Raw genomic sequence first — 21,929 nt, forward strand, 5'->3', positions numbered from 1 at the left:
TTAAGGAAAATATTAATTTTTTTTTTCTCATTTTTGTTCTAGATCACATCACTAGATCTGGGGAATTTAATTTTGTCCACATAAGTGAAAATTCCATATAACACCATCAACCAAGATTACCACTATGTGCAATACTATAACCTCCATTGGAGATAACTATGAAAAATAGAAGCATGTTAGTGTAGACTATTTCAAAATTCCTCTTTGATGGGAGTTTCTACTTTACCCCCCACCAAACATCCCCTCTTCCTCTACCACTTCTCTTATTCACATGGTTTCTTCTATCACTTGTGGACCCCATCTATCTCTTGAACCTTGGGAGGTGTCGTATTTTATAGACGTATATTGACATAGTGAGCATGTGTTATCATTTTTGGAAGAGATTTCCTCTTTTGTAGTCTTGTCAATACCTCTTGACATTGGTCAGAAACTCCATCCCAATATGGAATATGGATAGGATCCTTTTCCCACATGGACCGTCACTTCGCCTCTTCCTTGTGACTTCCTTGATGATGAAACGTCTCCTTAACATGTCATATTGGAGGTCATGGATGTACCTATTGATTATCCTAGGGAGATTATGCATCTTGATTCTTCTAGTCTTCTTGAATTAGAGGAGGTAGAGATTGGCAATGAAAATCTTGAATTGACCAAACGTGCATCTCCTTGACCCTCCTTGGAAATGCCATCGAGGGACTAAATCAAGATGGATTTAAAATGCTAAACTTGTTAGTGAATTTTCCAACTCATCTCAACCTATAGATAAGTGCCTTGTACCCCCTATGTCTTGATCATCTTGGTCAAGGACTTGCAATAACTCACAAGTCCACTCACCTTCTATGTCCTTTGGTTATTTATAATAATGTTATGGTTGTAGGTGATCCTTGGAATCATGAACCTTTAGGAATTGGATTGTTAAACTTTCTATGGCATGCCCCCATCATTTTGTGTAATATGGTACATCCACTCTTCCATGAGTTCATGTATGGGAATTCTTGGCATGTTCTTGATAGTGGACACAGAGTTTTACATGACTTACTAGATTGACTTTCTCCTATACATATTTTACATAGGAGTGTGATTTTTTTATTTTTTTTTGGTTTGGTGTGTTACCTGAGAAATTTTCTAGTACAATATGCCAAAAAACCCAAAAAATAAAAAAATATATGGTCATACTTTTAACTAATCCATGTTTCATTTATTTCATTATTTGGATTAACCATCGTTCTAAATTTGTTTATGGTTTTTATAGGATAGATTGGAAATTTTAATTGCGAAATATATTGGAATTTAGGTGCATTTCTCTTGAAATAACATACAGGAGTAGGTTACATATTTCCCTTCCCATTTCATTATTGACTGTCAGTTCCATCATTGTGCCATAGGTCTGACCCCATGAAGTTGTGATATTAGCCTCTCTTTTATGTACATCGTAACTTGGCGGTATAACTTACCTAATGATGGATGTCGTATACTAGAACCTATGTTCAATGTTGGTGTCCATGTAGTTTCTATAATATCCTCTTGTTGGAATCTTTCCTCTGATCCACCACGACTTTGAATATCAGCCACATTCTCCTCTTCTTCATCACTTTCTGGTGTTACCCCTAGAGGATTCAAGAAATTTATCCCTTGTGATCGTTACATTTTATTAGCGTACTTTTGCATGATGACCCCTCGTTTTGTTTAACTACCATTTTCACCATCTACTTTCCCTATCATTCACTTTTATTTGGGGTTTTACCCTTTCTTGGAGGAACCATTGTGATTATTATTCTTATTTTCTAGCCTCTTTTCCTTCTTATAATTTGAGATGTTCCACCATATTGGAAGTAGTATACCCCTTGTCCCTCTAGGACAAGCTTCCTTTGTTTTCTTCTCATGCTCGTTAAAACGTGAAATGAACCAAGATCCTTTTACCTTTTTTTTTCATCCTCATTAAATTATGAAAATGTCGAGTTCATTTTGGTCATCTTTTCATGACTCGTTAAACTTATGAAAACCCCGAGCTTCTTTTGTTGTATTTTCATGCTCTTAAAACCTATATGAAAATGGCAAGCCCTTTCCATATTTTCCTACTTGTTAAGTAAATTGAAAGTTTAAAAGTGACATATTTTCCATTCTTAAATATCATTAAATTGTGAGAAGGAGAGAGTTTACTTTTATCTCTTTTATGTTCTCATTGTAAATTAGAAAAAGGAACATATTGAGCACACTTGTCTCCTCTTTCATGCTCATTAAACCATGAAGGAGACTCAAAAGAGAAAATGTGAAGGGAACAATTATTCCTATTATTCGTCATAATTGTAGTGTGAGTCATGTCACCCTTGAACATGGAACCTATCTACGTCATTATCTTATAGTTGGTTTTTATCTTTCCTAGGATCCGTGCCATACATATGAATCTATAACATTCTTTGATGAGTTACTCTTCTAGTCACTATGGAGCATGTCATAATGGCTCTTGTGTTGTTGCACGATACCACGTGGTGCTAATTACTCATGCTCCTAAGTCACTTTTATGTCGTGGCATTATTCGTTTAAGGGAAGTCTTAGCCTATGTCAACCATATGTAGTCCTTGTTGACCTTTTGTGTTGGCCACCCCTGTGCCACTTGTACTTCATATTCTCATTACTTCATCCATTAACATGATGTCTTGGTCTATTCCATGTCAATTCATGGGGCATACATCAATGCCCTCCTTCAACGAATCTTATCTTATCGACTTCAACTCATTTTCTATGAGCTTGATAGAGGAACTAATAATAAATTAGAGCTCATAATTCTTAGCAATAGCCTCCCTCACAATTGACAGTGGGTTGCCCTCACTGACTCTTGATCAGTTAATTTTGCGAGTGTTTGAAATAAACTCATCTATTTAACCACTTAGTGGAATGTACTAGGTAACTTGGGGTCCATTTTCGTCATTGATGGGTACCCTCATGTTTTTTAATGGTACAGCTCATTGACCAGTAATCAAAAGGTTTCTACCATGCTCAACATCAACAAATTTGTTCGCATGATGTAGATATGTACCATCAGGGTCATGTAGAAGGCCCTTGGTTAAGGACATATCAGTATTATATGGAACCCTTCCCAAGTTGCATTAGAGCTATGTATTGTTTATTTATTTTCATGACTATTGTAGGGAACCTAAAGTCATATGCATCCATAGTCCTAATTATGTATGTCGTGACATAGATCCACATTGTATTTTCTGGTGGTTATGATATTTTTGATACAACACATGCATCCATTGTGTATTATTGGTGGCCATGTCTTATAATTTCATGTCATGGATTTGTAATGTATTTTTAAGCCACGTCCAATTTTCTCTCCATGAACAAGAATAGGTATGCCCACCTTGAGGATTATATCAGCAAATATGACACTTCAACATTTTAGTTCTTTGATCCAGCTTTGAAGCCTTAGCTCCTTCCTCCCATTTTGAGCTTTGAGTTTTTTGTAATGCATTTCAGCTATTAGCTTCCCCTTTTTAACTCATGCATTAGGGGGCATGTGCTATAACTGTATTTTCCATTTCATTATAGTGACCAAAACCCATGTTTTACTTATCTTAGTTGTTGGCTAGAATGCATCCCCTTTCACCTTTTCTTTTTCTTATGTGAGATGTATTCCATGTTAAAAGGGTGGAAATACATAATTGAGTAATTTCCCATAAATATTTTATCAAAATTTTATAGTTATGAGAGAACAATTATTTCATAATTGAGATAATTAGGAAAAACCTCATAATTGTGAAGAAACTTCTAGAAAAGATAGAAAAGATAGATCAACGCCTTAAAATTCAGCCTCTTCGAGGGCGAAACCTCCTTTACATTACATAAATGAACAATTCTTGTATGATACAAATGAAAAGACCTCCTTTCGATATATAGGAGTCTAAGGAGTCATAACATAATTAGAGCCGACATAACAATAATAATGTAAGGGCACAATAATAACAATAGTGGGCTTCTATGGGGCACAATAGTAACAATATGGGGCACTACATGGGTACATCAATATAATAAGTGGGTTGTACTAAAAACAATAAGGGGTTACACTAGTAGTATAGGGGCCTAACATGCCCCTCTCCTTCGAAAACCATTGTCCTCAACGCTTGAGTAGTTCTTGATGCTTCTGTATAAAATTCTTGTCCTCCCATGTGGAATCTTCACCGGGTAAGGACTTCCACTTGATGAGATACTCGAAAATTGATCGATTTCGTAGCTGTCAGGTTCTTGTTTCTGTGACTGCTCCAAGTTCCACTATGATTTTTCCTTCCTCTTCAATTTCTGGCAATATTGTTTGAATTGGGATCTTTTGCAACTTTTGAATAAGTGGCCATACTTCTTCGTCCTTCTTCCATTCATCCCTTGCTTCATTTATCCAATCTGGTTGGATAATAGAAATAGCACAAAACAATGCTTCCACATCCTCATCCTTGAAGAGTCTTCCCATTCGGTAAGGTCGCCATTTTTTAAGTGCATGTAGTATTTCCAACATTTCCTTCTCATAAATACCTTGCTTGAGATGTAGTAGTAAAAATACCCAATCACCTACATCAAAACATTTTTCAGTGCGATGTTGATCTACATGTTGTTTCATTTGATTTTGCACCGAAGTGGCATTATCCTTTAAAAGTTGGAGAACTTGTTGTTGATGCTCGATGTGATCTTTCACTGCTTGAACCTTTTTCTTCTTGATATGCCCTTCTATATCTAGAGTTTGAGGAGTGGTAATTTCTTCCAATCCTTTACAAGATATGGTCAGATTCATTTCTTGATTCTCGATGTGATCTTTGACTTCTTGAACATTTTTCTTCTTGATATGTCCTTCTATCTTGATAGTTTGAGGAGTGGTAATTTCGACCAATGAATTACAAGATATGGTCTGATTCATTTCTTCTTTCTTTGGGGTGGGGTCCTCGCGTATCTTCTTCTTTTGATGTTTCTTGATCCTTTTCTTCCTCCTCTCCATATTCTATGTAAAATAATTTCTTCTCAGCACACTTATGACCTTTAGTGCATTTTCTATCACAATTGTAACAAAGCCCTTTTTCTCTTTTTTCTTTCAATTGTTGTGGTGTAACCCTTGTAGGTTGTGGAAGACTAGGAGAAACAACACTTCCATATTTATAGTTGTGAGGGGTATGCTTCCTGGTTTCCATAATTTTTCTTTCCACTATGTCACAAAGCCCTTTCACTCTTTCCAATTGTTGTGGTGTTGCTCTAAAGAAGGTGTTGCTCTTTGTATCCTCATAATGTGTTATCATTTCCTCCATGAAAATTGACCACGTAACAAGTTGTTTATGAGAACAAAGCCCTTAATACCATAAAAATTGATCTGGTTCTAAATATGAAGATGCAATACATACCTTTTGTAACAATGGTACACCATGTAGATCAAAATATTGCTCCATCTGACGTATCCAATTTACCGAATCCTTGCCATCAAACTTCTTCATCTTTCTTTTTCTTGATTTTAGGAGCTCGATCTTGAAATGACTGTAACTCTGTACTTTCGTGTCTTTAAGTTTTTAAATTACCACCTGTAGTAGCCCTCTGTGTCCTCTTTCCAATGCCACCAGTCTGATCCAAATTGGATTCTCCAAGGAAGAGTTATGCACAATATCCCAAGATGACCTGATTATAGACTAGTTCAATAGAGCTAACTTGTATGACGTGCTACGAGTCACTGTTCTGACCTTTGGCTCTAAAAAATATATACAAGAAACAAAAGTCTGTCCTCTTTCTGTACCTTCTTACGAAATTTCAATCCGATGCTCAGAGAGAAAGTTATGATGATTTTCCCCAGGTCACCTGTTTGGAATGTAATTTAGGAGTCTGCAAAAAGACCAACTTCCTCAGATCATATCTCCGCAAATATAGCATGAAAAGATCTGAAATTCAGACCTGAGGTTTGGTGCGACTTTTTCTCAAATGGGTTTTTTTTTAATCTTCTGAAATGTCGCATTAAAAATGTTATAGTGAAAATGCCATGATGACCTATTTGGAGTAGCGAAACCCTAGAATCCAAACCTCTGATACCAAATGTTATGAAACCAGCTCAAGAAAAAGATAGAAAAGATAGATCAACACCTTCAAATTCAGCCTCTTTGAGGGGGCAACCTCCTTTACATTACATAAATGAAAAATTCTTGGATGATACAAATGAAAATACCTCCTTTCTATATATGGGAGTCTAAGGGGTCATAACATAATCAGAGTCGACATAACAATAATAATGTAAGGGCACAATAATAACAATAGTGGGCTTCTATGGGGCACAATAGTAACAATTTCGGCACTACATGGGTACATCAATATAATAAGTGGGTTGTACTAATAACAATAAGGGGTTACACTAGTAGTATAGGGGCCTAACAGTTTGTCATTCCCAAGAAGATTAAGTTGACCCACTTGTGTATGAGTTGGCTAGCAATGCATTATTGTATAATTTTTGTATTTTCTCAAGAAAATAAGTGTCTAGATACATTCTTCGAGAGGATATAATCACCCTATATAATATCACTAAGAGGAGATAGGGTAGTAACAAGGATCCATGTTATAGCATGGAAGCTCTCTTATATTGGGGGAAGGAAGCCAAGTTTCAAGTTGCATGAGAGGATATTATTGATATGAGGTATACATTATTTGTATTACTATTCATTAATTAATATAAAAATGTTCCTTTAATATATATATGATCTAATCATGGTTTATGCTTGTTCATGTTGATTTTAGACATGAAAAGCCCTTTGGAGAAGGCTATTGAGGGTTTGTTTCGTGGTGTATGTGTTTGGGTTCTTGTCTTATTGCAAGAGGAAGTGAGATATTTGAGTAGGAGAGATTTTATTCTACATCAGGCCCAACAAACATCACTAATCTACGAGAGTGCCTGGTACCAACCTTGAAACCCTTATTTTGCATCATCTTGTATGAGTGTGGAATGTGGTTGCTTTTGTAGGAAGGAATAAGGGCTAGATGTTTTCATATCTTTTCACAATCACACACTTAAATTTCGGTAGATCATGATTTGATCTACTAGGTTAAACGTAGCCTTATCACATAGGGGAAATTCTCCCTTACCAATATGGAATCCACAGGTTTAATTCGATCCATATGGCTTGAGAAAAAATGGACACCTTTCAAAACAAAGTGGAACTCTAGCTGCATAGTGCCCCAAGAAATGAGTCGAACAAATTGTTACCATGGTTTTCTTACCCTATGGAAAAACTTGAAAATCTTCTGACCATGATATTTGAAAAATAAACCAACCGTTGATGGTAGGCAATCCAAATAATCAACGTGAACACCACGTGAAGACCTAAGAGTAATAATATGGATGGCCTATCCATGGCAATGCCATGTCTAATGAATGGACCACAACATACTTCATATAAAACATATAAGGTTAAATGATATTATCTGGCAATGGATACATATAATATAAGAAAATAAATAGAAGAGCTAGTGCTATATATGAATTTATACCTGATTCAACAACTATGTATATAAACAATCTAAAGCCCAATAACTATGTTGGAGGGTACAATTACCCTAGTAGTCTTATTAAGACTAAGACTTAATGTGCCTATGTATATAGGAATACGACAATATTTATGAGGTAAGGTTACTAATCTAAAAAGGATTATGTGATAATGAGGTGGACAATTTAACATCATTTATAGTTGAAAACATTACAACCACTACTGTAAGGAAAGATTAAAACCATTATATATTTATAGGGGTCATTTAGCACGTTAAGAAATATTGTGACACTCCTCAATTGTTTTGAATTAGTGTAATAGTGAATGAAGCAAAGTACTTAATCCTGTTCAGCTAGGAAGAATAAAAGATGATGAGTAAAAGGTAGTTATAAGTATTGCCTCAATTGTTATTTATAGTGATGTAGTGTTTTTTTTTTTGGTGTGTGTGGAGGTATGTTACAAAAGTATTATCTAATTCCTTCAAAGCTCAATTTTGATAGAGCTTCCATGGAATTTTATGGGTACCTTTAGATATCAATTGGTATATTGTATTCATAATATTACAAGTCCCATAGGATTCAAAAAAAAAATTTAGAAAAACTAAAATCCTTGGAATAGGGATTGTTGACCGCTCAAACCCAAGTTCTTTGCAAACTTCTAGTAACAACGTAACATAAATATGATCTGCAATATCCTAAATGACACATTGGTAAACAAAGCATCCTATAGCTAGAGACTTCAAGGTATTCTCATTTCATTTTCTTCACTCCTACCATCCATTCATGTGATCATCCCTACTCACATCCTAAGAACTAAAATCGAAAGTGTGGGAAAGCAATCTAATTAAAGAGGCGTCACATCAATCTATTTCATCAATTTCCCTTGGAAATATTTTTTAGACTCTTCCCTTAATCAAGATTGTTGCACATTGGCTCAGGAAGTCTTGAACTTCCTAGATGGGGTGCTTAGTTCAAGAGAGTGTGGGTGGCATGGTTGTTGTTTTTCCACTAGGACTCATGCCTAGGGATGTGTCGACACACCTCATTGATCGTTTTGGTGATAAAATTTAGGGTTCACATGGGATTCATCCATCCCATTATCATGTGACTAACAGGGAGCATCCATTATCTACTAAAAATAACATTTGATGGATTCTCAAACAAACAAAAAGGATTTCACATCCCCAGAGGGACTCCTCCCTCCTGGCAACCTTGTCTCTCTATAGTGGGTCATGAAAGGGACATTCTATGGTTTTAAAGTTGGTAAGCTCCACAAAAAAATATAATTTAGTTATCATAATTGTAATTATTAGCCGTTAACTCTTCGCTTCATCTCATGCTTTAGCACATTGGCATGAGATTGAGGAATCATAAATTTTCTCATGATAGAGGTGTTCTATTTTTTCTTTCTACATGGGTGGTGATTTTTCCTCTAACATAGATTGGTAGCCTATTATTTTTAGATTCATTTTATTTTTGTTGTTTCGCTCACTCCACTTGCCTCTAATTCCTACAACAAATTAATGTGGGTTTTCTTTTCATTATTTGGTTGAGCTTGGAAATAATTTCTTGAAGTCGGACTCTGAAGTAGTAGGGACATATCATCTAGTCCTACTTTCTACATGCAAGAATTCTTGGTGGTAGTTAGTTTAGGTTCAAATACACTCTCTCTATGCATTCGATTAAATTATTTGTAATCCTTGGTTTGGTATTAGCTAGTGTTAGCGGTAAATGAGAGGGGAGTGGTCTCCTTCATGTTCGTGAGTCCCTTTCTCATCTCTAGATTCTCATTCTATGGTCCCTAGATATGGCTCCCTATATTTTTTTGCTAGATGAAGTTTCCCCTCGGGTCCACACTTCTCACAAGTCTCTTTTTCTCTCAGATATCTTCCCTGAGTCTAGGGAACCCCTATCCTCCACTAGGTTCATATTAGTATGCGACATTAGAGGGCTTAGGACGGGTATGGGGAAACATATTACCAAAAATGAGGATGAACTTGTTTTTAAGTGAGGGATGAAATTTCTATTGTATAGTTCAATGAACTTACTCCTCAATCTATTTAAGAGGAATTGCCAAAGTTGAGTGAGAATTAGCATACTATAGACACATCCTCATAAACACTGAAGTATTAGTAGAAGTTTTTGACTCCATTCTTGGTGTTAGAAACACTCAAATTCATTTTAATCAATACATGTACATGGTGGACATATATTGACACATCAAGTTCATTCTTGGTAGCATCTTTCTGGACATATTTGAGAGCAGAGAGGAAATTCTCCTCTCTTTTGTTCACATGTAGCACAAATGAGATAATTATAGCATAGGATGGGATGCATCAAGAAACATATAGGCATTCCTCCTGAATCAGGCTACTTTGTAGGTAGCAACAAGGATCCTATACCAATTGAAGCCACGTATATAGGTAAATCCTCTTAGTTGTCTACTTGTTTCTTGTCCATATCTCTCTATGTTTCAGTTGTTTATTCTTAGTTGGAAAAGGGTCGTAGAGGTCTTGCTTCTAGCATATGTTTTTTGGTTTTTGAAATTACAGGAAAAAGCTTGTCTTCTACGCTTTTGAAAAGACTAAAATTCTATGTTCGGTTTGGTGTTCCCAGCGACCATGCAAGTAAAATTTCAATGACTTAAAACGCACTCTTTGTTTTCAAGCAATACAAATTATTTATCTCACCAAAAAAAGAAACAAAAAATATGAATTCTACTTCAGATTATCATAATTAAATCACAAAGTTAAAACTAATGATTTGGTTAGTAATTTAACATCTTTAAATTGTTAATTGTTTATATAATTTAAAATAGGACTAAATATATCTTGATATTTAATATATTGTAAATGGATAGATAAATATCGAAATATTTATACATTTTTCTCTTCTTTCTCTCTAAGAACTAAGTGTTTTGGTTACTTATTCTTTCAGCAATTTTATTTTCTTCAAAGAAAATATACACTCGGAGGATCACATCTTGTGAACTTATTAGTGAAATCTTACCTTAAAGACAATGAGAAATATTGACTCCTTGACTTCCTATTAGCGAGATATTTTAGCAGCATAAACACAACCAATTAAGTTAACCCTAAATACTATGGTTTCCACACTTATTATTCACCATAAAATTTTAAACATCGATGTCACTGTGTTCTTTTCAAATTCCGTAATCTCTTTTATTGCTAGTTTTGAGTGGAGACCATACTTTAGCACAATTAAGGAAATGGTACACTGCGTTATGAATTTAAGTGAAACCATCTATAGTGTCATCATGTAACGTACCCATTTATTGGCAAGTACTGCTTTTGTATATTCTTATTTCCCCATTTTGTCGTCTTCTATGGCATGCAAGACAAATAATAAAGTCAATGTGTTATAATGAACTGAACTTGTGTCAATCTCTTTTTCTTTTGTGGGATGGACAAAAAATTATGAACTGAACTTGTGTCAATCTCTTTTTCTTTTGTGGGATGGACAAAAAATTATGAACTGAACTTGGACAAAAAATTAAAAGTTCCCTTAGTACGAATTGCACATAAATGTATAAGACCATTTGTTTGTTGAAGGTCAATTTGGAAAGTACAAAAAGGTTTTTGTTAGTCCATTGTCTCGTGAGAAATAACAAAAATTCATTGTCGCATGTTTTTGGATGATATTCTCCTCGCGTCTTTTATCGAACATATTTATTTTCTCAATGGAGATAAAAGAAGGAGCTAAGTTAAATCTTACAAAATGAATACTCTAAAGTACAATTTTTTAGCTCATCTTAATATAGTTGCATGGAAAGTAGCACTCTCCGTTTCGTAACTTGGATAAGGTGTTTCGTGAGCATATTAAAAATTACCGAGTAATATTTTAAAACCATATTACAATATCCTATGTAACTAATTTTTAAACAGTTATAATGTTTTAAAGTCTAAAATCATATTACAATATCCTATGTAACTAATTTTTAAAACATTTATAAAGTTTTAAAGTCTATGTAATTGCTATGAAGTGGAGATTTGTTGCATTGAGGTTCCTTCTTCCATTCTATGTTTTAAACATATTTATATGTTAATTAGTGATATTATTACATACTCATTGGGACATGATTTTTTTCCATAGGTATTTTCCATTACTCAAAAATCAATTTTACATGGATTTATAGAGTGATCATGGACAATACAATTTTACTCATCAAATTATTGATTTATCGATGGTAACTATGTCTCGGATGCCATTAAAAGCCAAAAACTCCATAAAGAAAAAACCATCGAGGCCAAGGCCAGAACTATCAAAACTATTGTGCAAGATTCCCTAACAAACTCACCCAAAGATAACTAGCATATACTCAAAAATCATGAACACCAACAATCTATAATCAATGAAGGGTCTGCCGAGAACACATAGAGCCAAACCAAATTTGATTTGAGATTTAGTGAAAGTTAAAAAAAACTTAATTCAATTGTAAGAGGTTAGATTTTGACATTGGAAAAACATTATCACAATGTTTTAACATATTTGTAATATTACTTATCATGGGGTTTTAACATGTGTTAAGTTTTATAATTTTGAGGATTTGCTTTTAGGTTTTATAGTTAATTTCTAGTTTTCATCTTAATATGCTTTTTATTTAGTAATATTAGCTACGGGAGGGAAGTTTAATTTATTCATGAAGTTTCTACTAGTTTATTTCTTTGATTTGTATTGTATTCAGGTTCAAAAACTTTGTTTCAAGTTTTCTTATTATTTTTTAGTTTTGGATCAACTTATTATAATCTTTAAAAAATGGTCATTTTTGTAATTGGTATCAACTACTAAATTAAGACTTTTTTTTCTCTTCTTTGATTAATCTGTTTTGAAATGTGAAAATCACTTTTAAATTGGTTTAACACTTCAGCTCGTTCTTTTCTACTTTTGAATTTTTGTTCAATTTATTAACTAGGATTTGCCAATGAATTATGTCTTTTATTTAACTTTCAAGGTTGCAATTTTCCTCAAATTTGGTATTGGTATTGATTTCTCAATTAGATGAATTTGTCTAATCAATTCTCACTTGGTTAGTACCATCTATATTATCATTTTTCTACTTAATATGTTTCTTCTTATGTACCAAGTTCTTTATTTTCATTAGTTTATCTTTCATCTTTCAAATATTAAATTTGGAATGACATTTAGATCATTCCTCTTCATTTTTATTTCTAAAAATCAGCCATGATATCTTAGTCAAGAAAATTTCACCAACCACTCTCCCCTTTGATTCATTATCTCTTAATTTTTCCTTATGATTTTGTACTCAGGCCCAAACTTTTGACCATGGCGCTTTTCTTTCCTTGATTAAGAAATTTCCTTGACATTAATAAATTAATCTTGATTTCCAAATTTTCCTATCTTTTATTCCTATGAAGTAATTTTTTTAAAATTACTAATTGTCTCTTCAACTTCCAATATCGGTCCATTAATTGGGCTGTGACCTTTCACTTGATCATTTATTTACTCATATTCGATTGTTGAATTTACCTTGATGTCTAGATTAAGGCCCTTTTCACAATATTTAGAAATAAATATTCCTAAATTCTTGATTTTTTTTTTGTCCTTAATTATTTGGCATTCAAAATATATTTAACCTTAGTTTCTAATCAAACATGACTTTTAAAATTATGACCCATTTTCTTATGATTTAAACTGCCTTTAATCCTTAATGCTTTGATGAGTCCTAATTTAAATTTGAACATTTTCATTTACTATTCAAAAAGCATATATTTTTAGGGCCAATTTCATTTTACTATAATTTAAAGCTTAGGGAAATCTTAAGAGTGATCACTTCATGAAGTTGTGAAGCATTCAAATATGGAAATTACTGCACATCCACCAACCTTTTCATGTTGGCAATGTGATCCCATTTAATGTTTACTAATATAAAATATTTGTAATCATTGGAGATCCTGATACCTAGTTTTCAAATTAGATATAGGCTTTCACATGTTGATGAATCACCCAAATTATAAGTTAAGCAAGGACCTTTGTGAAGGAGTAAGTCCCTGCCAATGTCATTCCAACAACACAAGCCGCATATGTGGACAACAATTTCTAATCAGTCCAGCAAGACTAGCAATGCCTATGGACAACAATTTCAACAATACCAGCAACATTTGTGGACAATTGTTTCAGCAACACCACAGCATTTGTGGAAAATCGTTTCAGCAACACCAATAATTAGTATCGCAACACCATCAACATCTATGTACAACAATTTCAACAACATCAGCAACACCAACAACATCTGTGGATAACATTTTCACCAACAACAACAACATCTCTGGATAGTGCTTTCCAATCAGCCCAACAACACCTACAACATATGTGGACAACGGTTTATGTTTGACAGATATGATCCTAATATAAGATGCCTCTGATTTTTAAATAGGATTCTCCTAGGCCTTTAATGGATTGGAATGGGAAAACCTTGATTTTCTCTTTGTGTGCATGTGTTTTAGAGAGATGAAGAAAAGAATACTTTTTGCACTGACCACAACCTTCAAGGTGAGGACCTTTTATAACTTTTGTCTATAAGAATCTTATTCCCATGCATTATATCATGTCATAGGCCATTAAGTAGCAAGCCTAAAACTGAATATAAGATGTTTCTTCTTATTGGTAGGGTGAGTCTAGAATCTCCTCGTAGTTGGGGATGAGGAAAACTACATCATAGAGCTGATCATTGAGAAAAATAAAAAGTGATCTTTGTCACACTAGATTTATTGCACCTTTCATATTATGTTAAGATAATGCACAGAGAGATTGTCCAACTAGAAATGAGAGCTCCATGAATTCCAACAACACCAACAACATATGAGAAAGCCACTTTATTTAATTATTAGGGGCTAGGTTACACATTTAATTGAAGCATAGATGACATAAGAGATCATCTATCATAGTAGAAGATCATCCATCATACTCTCTTGCATTAGCCACTATTAAGGAAGAATGGCATTGTTTCATACTCTTGTGTTAGCCACTATTGAGGAAGGATGACTATGTTCCTTAGACCATGATGAGGAATAAACACTCATAGTACAAAGTATCCCTACACGTGAAGGCCGAAAAAATAACAATTGTTAATGAAACAGACTCAAAAGCCTATTTATCACACTAGTCTCAAAAACTCAATTATCATATTTGAGGCAGAGCACCAGTAAAACACCTAAAGACTTATGAAAGTCATGTTTTCACTTGAGAAAGATGGAGCCTTTTGTGAGGAATAAAAATCAATCCCAAGGCATGTACTTCTTCGGATCTCCAACCATTTTGGTGACCGTTGTGAAAATCATAGTATGATATAGAGGAATTTAACCTTATACAGTCATTTGATCTATGAGTACCTCTTATATTTATTACGCTTTCAATTATGTCATGATTAGTTCCATTTCTGTGATATTGATACCAAAAACTTATAAATAAAAAAAGGTGTAAATAAAACTCTAAAAAAATGAAAGGTATGCATTGTATTTTTAATTTCATGTAATATTGGTAAGTGAGTGGAATCACAGTTGTCCTTCATCAGAAATAGATCCATGTTATGTTTTGCAAGGGAATACTCATGTCCTCACCTACTAGAATCTCATTTTTTGTGATAGAGGATGTGTCACTTATATGTTGTTATTTTTGGATACTCATGTTAGAGCCACACACATTTATTCAATTTTGACTTAACTCAAAGACACAAAGTTGGTCCACATTGTTACAGAGTTCAAGCTCTATGAATTCACTGCTTTCTTCTTGTAAAAGATTGAATCAATATGTAGGTTGTAGCTCTTTCAAGATCCCAATGAAAATTCTATAAACCACTCATATGCATGAACATGGCTTAGAAATAATGTTGAATTTTTATTTGATGAACCACTACTGAAACATAGTTCAGTTACAGGATAACTTCTAGTGTTTCAATAGAGGATACACGATAACCAATCCATTAAATTCAAGGACGGGAGGTAAACCCTAGATCATGGAGAAATTGCAAAAGATATAAAAAGAGTTGGATCTCTTTTAAAACTAAAGGCTTGAACAGATAAATATAGCAAGGGTAGGATGAAAAAAATAAGGGTGGAAAGAAAAGTTGTGGGAATTTCCTCTCAGTAATAGGAAGTTGATTAGGTGATGTCATTTGTGCAATATTAAATCTGACTAATTGTTTATATATGGATATGGTAAAGATGGTGGTGAAGAAGATGCAAGTGTTGATGGATCACGAAAGTATGGTTGGATCTCGTAGTAAACGCTTAACCATTTCAAGGGGCTTCAGCTGGACCTAAAGATGGAAATTGTAAACGATCGAGCCAGAGGTGGGAGTGGATTTATTTTTCTTCTCTAGTGTATGCGGTGAAGTGTTCTTCTCTCATCATCTGTCAGTAATTCCTTCTCTGGAGTAAGAACTTCTCTGCGGTAAAGGTACTTCCCTCTGTTCATGGCACTAAGAAAGCATGAAAACATATGCATGTTCATTCTCTCAAGGGATAGCAATATCGAGAATTTATCCTAGTTATTATTGCTCATGTACAGGATTAGTTTCTTGTACATATGCCCCTTCTCATTCTCCAACATATGACTTTTATTTGAGTTACTTACAAGAGAATTGCAAGCACATTTCATTTATGAAATATTGACAATTTATTTATCATAATATCTTGTTATTGTTCCTTAAAAAAAGCAATTGAATCTAAAGAATACAATTTTTTATAAAGAATGTTGATCATGTTTTACCCTTAATGTATTGGCATGATCAGATTTGCAGGACGGACGAAAGATATCTAGCCACTGATACAACCTGATCTTTCTCTACTTCCATAATTGTGGCACCATGAGGTTACGAGAGGAGTTGTCACTACTATCAAAGGATTTTTTTATAGATTTGATAGTGCTAACCAGTCAATGATATGAAGATGGAGTAATGGAGCAATACTACTAGAAGACGAGGTTCCATAACTGTATAGGGAAGAATTAGGAGAGGTAGGTCCATTTAGACCCGTAGTACTTATGTATGACAAAAACACTTAATACATGAAGTAGGTGTTGATTTCAAACTATAAGTAGCTATCTTAATAACATGGGAACTAAGAAACCTACATGTAAATGAAATTAACTCAGGGAAAAACTATGTTTATTGCTCCAAAAAAATAGCATGCTCATACCATCTAGCCGTTACTCTAGAAACAACAACAAAATATGCTAGACATTAACTGGCTCTTGTGACAAAATGCTCCCGAGACTAAAATTTTTTGTGCTCCATTTAGTAAATTTTCCACCCACTTTCTGCAATTGAATCAAGATTCAATTAATTTTTAGTTGATTGATTCGCTACCCATGTTCTATAATCGAATCAAGGTTCAATTAGTTCAAGCACAAAAGGGAAGTAATTGTGTGCATAGTAACACTAATCTCTATCAAAATTATGCATATGAGCAAGGTTGAAAGGAAGCAAAAAATATTATGGTGGAAGGGGAATATGAAAGCAAGAAGAAGGGAAGCAGAAGAAGCAGTGTAAAAAGAAGAAGAAGGGAAGTAGAAGAAGCAATGTAAGAAGCAGAAGAAGTAGTAATGTACATCTAGAAAAAGCAAACAAGTGGTGTAAGTAAGTAGAAGAAGTCTTGTACATCTAGAAAAAGAAAACAATAATATGCTAGAAGAAGTGTTCTCTCTCCAGAATAAAAGTGTCCTCATAAAATGACAAGTTCTTTCCCAATAAAATGAGAAAAGCATACCCACCTCACTTTGTTTCACCTGGTTAAGAAGACTTGAGCTTGAACCGAACAACCAAATAGTGCTAACCCCACTAGTGTTAACCAGATGAATGGAAAATTATACCTATAAGCCAAGATTCCTGAAGATCCTATGGATTTTATTGTTTATGGACTAAGGCGCCACGTGTTTTCTTTCTTTCTGCACGAGAAATGATTGTTTGTGGATAATTAATATATATATATATAGTTTCCATGGAAAATAAAAAAAATTATGTCTTTTCTTGTCTCCACCAAAGATATGTTTTTAGTTTTAAACATAAAATGTTTAATATTAATGATAGCATTAGTTAAACTAAATTCGAAACTTTCTATATCATTTTAAATTTATCCTAAGTTTTTTACATTTTACCCCGATATAAGGCCAAATAAGATATCTAAATGTTTTATTGACACTTATTAATTAGAAAACAACTAAAATAAATTTATAAAAAATATATATATATATGGATAAGATAAAATTAGCTCATTTTATTTTTTACAAACTAAAGTAAAAGGAAGAAAAATGATTACAATAGTCCCAACCTCGAAGGGGGCAGGGACTAATAAAACATGCTATGTCATACTGAAGTTTGAATTTCTAACATCTTTTTAATACATCTATAATCGCCTATAATTTTTAAAGAGTGCAAGGACATGGAACAATTTTCTATCTAGACTTTCTAACTCTCGTCACTGTATCTATTCAACATATTTTGAATTTATCACCAACTAATTACGTATTCAACTTGTTATTTTTAGACTATGATGATATATGTCTCACTCGTGATGAAATTCAATCTCGTATTCAAAATATTTATCTTTTAGGATATTATAAGTTGAACCATTAGACTATATTTTCATTATTTGAAGAGAAGAAACCCTTAATTACATTTCCTTCGTAGACCTTAGTCCTCCCTTTTTGTACATATAAAATATCGAATTTGTGTTATAAGCTTAGAATGATTTTGTACATACATTCCAACCCTATTGAACACAAATGCATTCATTAGTTGAAAGCTAACGTAAATTCATATATGAAACCTTTTTATGATATCGCTCAAACAAACCTTCGACATTGAATCGAGTAATGAAACTTTTGAGCATTCAAGAAAAATATCTGTCAAATTTCCTTCGTAGACCTTATTCCTCCCTTTTTGTACATATTAAATATCGAATTTGTGTTATAAGCTTAGAATGATTTTGTACATTCAATCCAACCCTATTGAACACAAATGCATTCATTAGTTGAAAGCCAACGTAAATTCATATATGAAACCTTCTTATGATATCACTCAAATAAACCTTTGACATTGAATCGAGTAATGAAACTTTTGAGCATTCAAGAAAAATGTTTGTCAAATTTCCTTCGTACACCTTAGTCCTCCCTTTTTGTACATATTAAATATCGAATTTGTGTTATAAGCTTAGAATGATTTTATACATTCAATCCAACCCTATTGAACACAAATGCATTCATTAGCTGAAAGCCAACGTAAATTCATATATGAAACCTTCTTATGATATCACTCAAATAAACCTTTGACATTGAATCGAGTAATGAAACTTTTGAGCATTCAAGAAAAATGTCTGTCAAATTTCCTTCGTACACCTTAGTCCTCCCTTTTTGTACATATTAAATATCGAATTTTTGTTATAAGGTTAGAATGATTTTGTACATTCAATCCAACCCTATTGAACACAAATGCATTGATTAGTTGAAAGCCAACGTAAATTCATATATGAAACCTTCTTATGATATCACTCAAACAAACCTTTGGCATTGAATCGAGTAATGAAACTTTTGAGCATTCAAGAAAAACGTCTGTCAAACCTTTGACATTGAATCGAGTAACGAAACTTTCGAGCATTCAAGAAAAATGCCTGTCAAATTTTGGTATGTCTAGGTATGTTTTGAAAATATAATTCAATCTTAAAATCATGAAGCAAATTTTCTTTTAGGGATGGTTTTGGATTATCATCTAATTACTTTCATGAAAATATAATTCAATCTTAAAATCATGAAGCAAATTTTCTTTTAGGGATGGTTTTGGATTATCATCTAATTACTTTCATGTGATATATTATTTAAATGGCTGAATTTAGAGCTTATATTAAAGAATCCAAAAGCTTATACTAATCCATTCAAAAATACAATGTATAACGGAGAATCCAACTAAGAGAAATATAGTAAAAGAGAAACTTGTAGAAGAGAAAGTAACTCTAGAAAAAAATATCAAATATAACTCAAGAAAATAACGAAAAACAACCCTCCGTACAAACAAAATAATGGAAAACAACTCTCCATACAAACAATGGCTAACTATTTTTGGCTTCCTACTTATATAGGAAATATCTAATGAATCGGGATTGATAATATGCACATCATTATGGTGAGTTATTTCTTTTGATTAAAGATGGAATGCGAGTACCCACCACCTTAAACCAAATGAAAAGAAACAAAATCAAGTTGATGGGGTATTTAGCTTGAGAAAATCATATATTCATAATTCTAGTACAAGGTTGGGATTACTATCGTGCACATAAGTAATTACATTGATGTTTGGTCATACTCATGATGAGGTTAGGTGTGTTGGATATTTCTTTCCTATTTATTTGGAGCCATATTGTAAATTTGCAAATGTTTTTCGATTCTTGAAAGCTAAAGGGATGTATTTTACCGACACATTATTATTCTGATATCCTTCTTTTCTAGTATGATGAAGAGATAACATTTAAAGTTGTAAATACTAGGGAATTTTATGCCACTAATTTCAAATGAAATAAAATGCTCAGTATTTAATTCGTGAGTAGGTTTTTTTTTGTAGCGAAACCATCTCTCCATTTTAAAATAGCATAAATTGTATTGACTTATTAAATTATAGAAAAGGGATACATTTTAAATTGGGAAACCGTATTATCTTCTTCCTTGAGTTATGAAGAACTCCAATCATAGGACATCTGCATTCCTCTATAATTGTACTTGTATTATGATATATTCGATATGGTATGTAATTCTAGTTCATTTACAGGCATGTCTTTGTCTCAGTTAGCTAACAAACCACTAGTGCGTGTATATTTGAAGGATTTCTGTGAGCATAGGTGCATATACCATTATCCTTAATTTTGTGATTGCTTTTTTGCTCCATGCTATGAGCCAATTTTCTAAAAGACATGCCTAAGAATCAATTCGTAAGATATTGAATTGCATAACAGAAATCAAGATTACTATATAAATTAATGGTATAGATATATCAAATTATATGGAGCAATTAAATCATGCCACAAAATTCCATATTATGTTTGCAACATGTTGGCCATTTAGGAAATTTTTTTATTAGATATTTCTCCATGAATTTGTCACCAATTTCATATAACATCACAAGAGGTTTCATCCTCCATATTCTATAGTTACAAACATACAAACTAGCTAGTTCTTCATGTGCTAGGATGGAAGGGTAGAAGATAGATGTTTATCAATTTTTCTTGAAGAGATACCAAATGCATGATCTTATTGTATTTGTTGAAAAACATAAATCCAAGGTGAAAATAAGCATCTCATATTTGCATGAAAAAAATTAATTTGAAGAGTCAAAGAGATAAGCTCTTACTTTTGAGGAGCTACACAATAGTTATCAATTATAATCACAAAATTAGGTGAAAGCTAGGATGGAAGATGTGAGAAATAGTGACCCAAAATACCAAGGATTTCTTACAAAAATGTTAGATTCTCAAGACAATGTTTGAAATGCGATTGTTATGCTAAGAAGAAACTAGAAGCATGATCTTCTACAACAAACAAAGTGTAACGTAACTCCATGGTCTTCACGGAAATATAGTCGATAACCCCATAAATTTTAATTTTTGAGTTCATTCACAATTAAAGCTTTACCCCTCCTTGCAGATCTTGTCTTATAAAAGTACTTGAGCCATATTACAATTAGACCATAGTCCAAATTTCTCCTTAAATGTTTTTACTGGTTCCTTTATATAGAACCTTAGATTCATTAATATGTCTGATGTATGTGATCGACCATTAAAACTTGTAATGGAATTCACCCTATCAGAATCTTTCGATTATTTTCTACCAACACCAACGGACATTAATTTCATGATCATAGTCATGTACACATAGTCACTACATTATTGACCAACCTTTCATTCCCCTAAATACTAGCTAGATCAGACATGCAAACACAGATACTTAACCCATTAGTCATAAAATGGAAAACATTATTTCCTCAATTGGTCAGCATGCATAAGCAATTATCACTTTAGAGCATTATGGCATACCATATCTCTTTAGTAAATGTAATACGATCAGTTAGAGAATCCATAGTCATCTCACATATTCATACATAATCTCCACATAAACAATGTTAGTCTCTCTCTCTCTCTCTCTCTCTCTCTCTCTCTCTCTCTCTCTCTCTCTATATATATATATATATATATATATATTCATGCCATGCTTCTACTACTAACTCTATTCTTGCATGTAAAAGGAGTCACATGTATAATACTGCCATCACTCTCATAGAAATACATTAACACAGGTAATCTAATTATGTGCAATATGCTACCATGCATGGGTATTAAAAATGTCAATCCACTCAATATACTTCTACAGATAACTTCACACTAGAAAACCACATGCAAGTCGATCATGAGAACTC

Source organism: Pinus tabuliformis, chromosome 7, assembly GCF_031772625.1.
Source record: "Pinus tabuliformis cultivar Carrire ecotype Pingquan chromosome 7, CPIR1, whole genome shotgun sequence".
In the NCBI taxonomy this organism is placed as follows: domain Eukaryota; kingdom Viridiplantae; phylum Streptophyta; class Pinopsida; order Pinales; family Pinaceae; genus Pinus; species Pinus tabuliformis.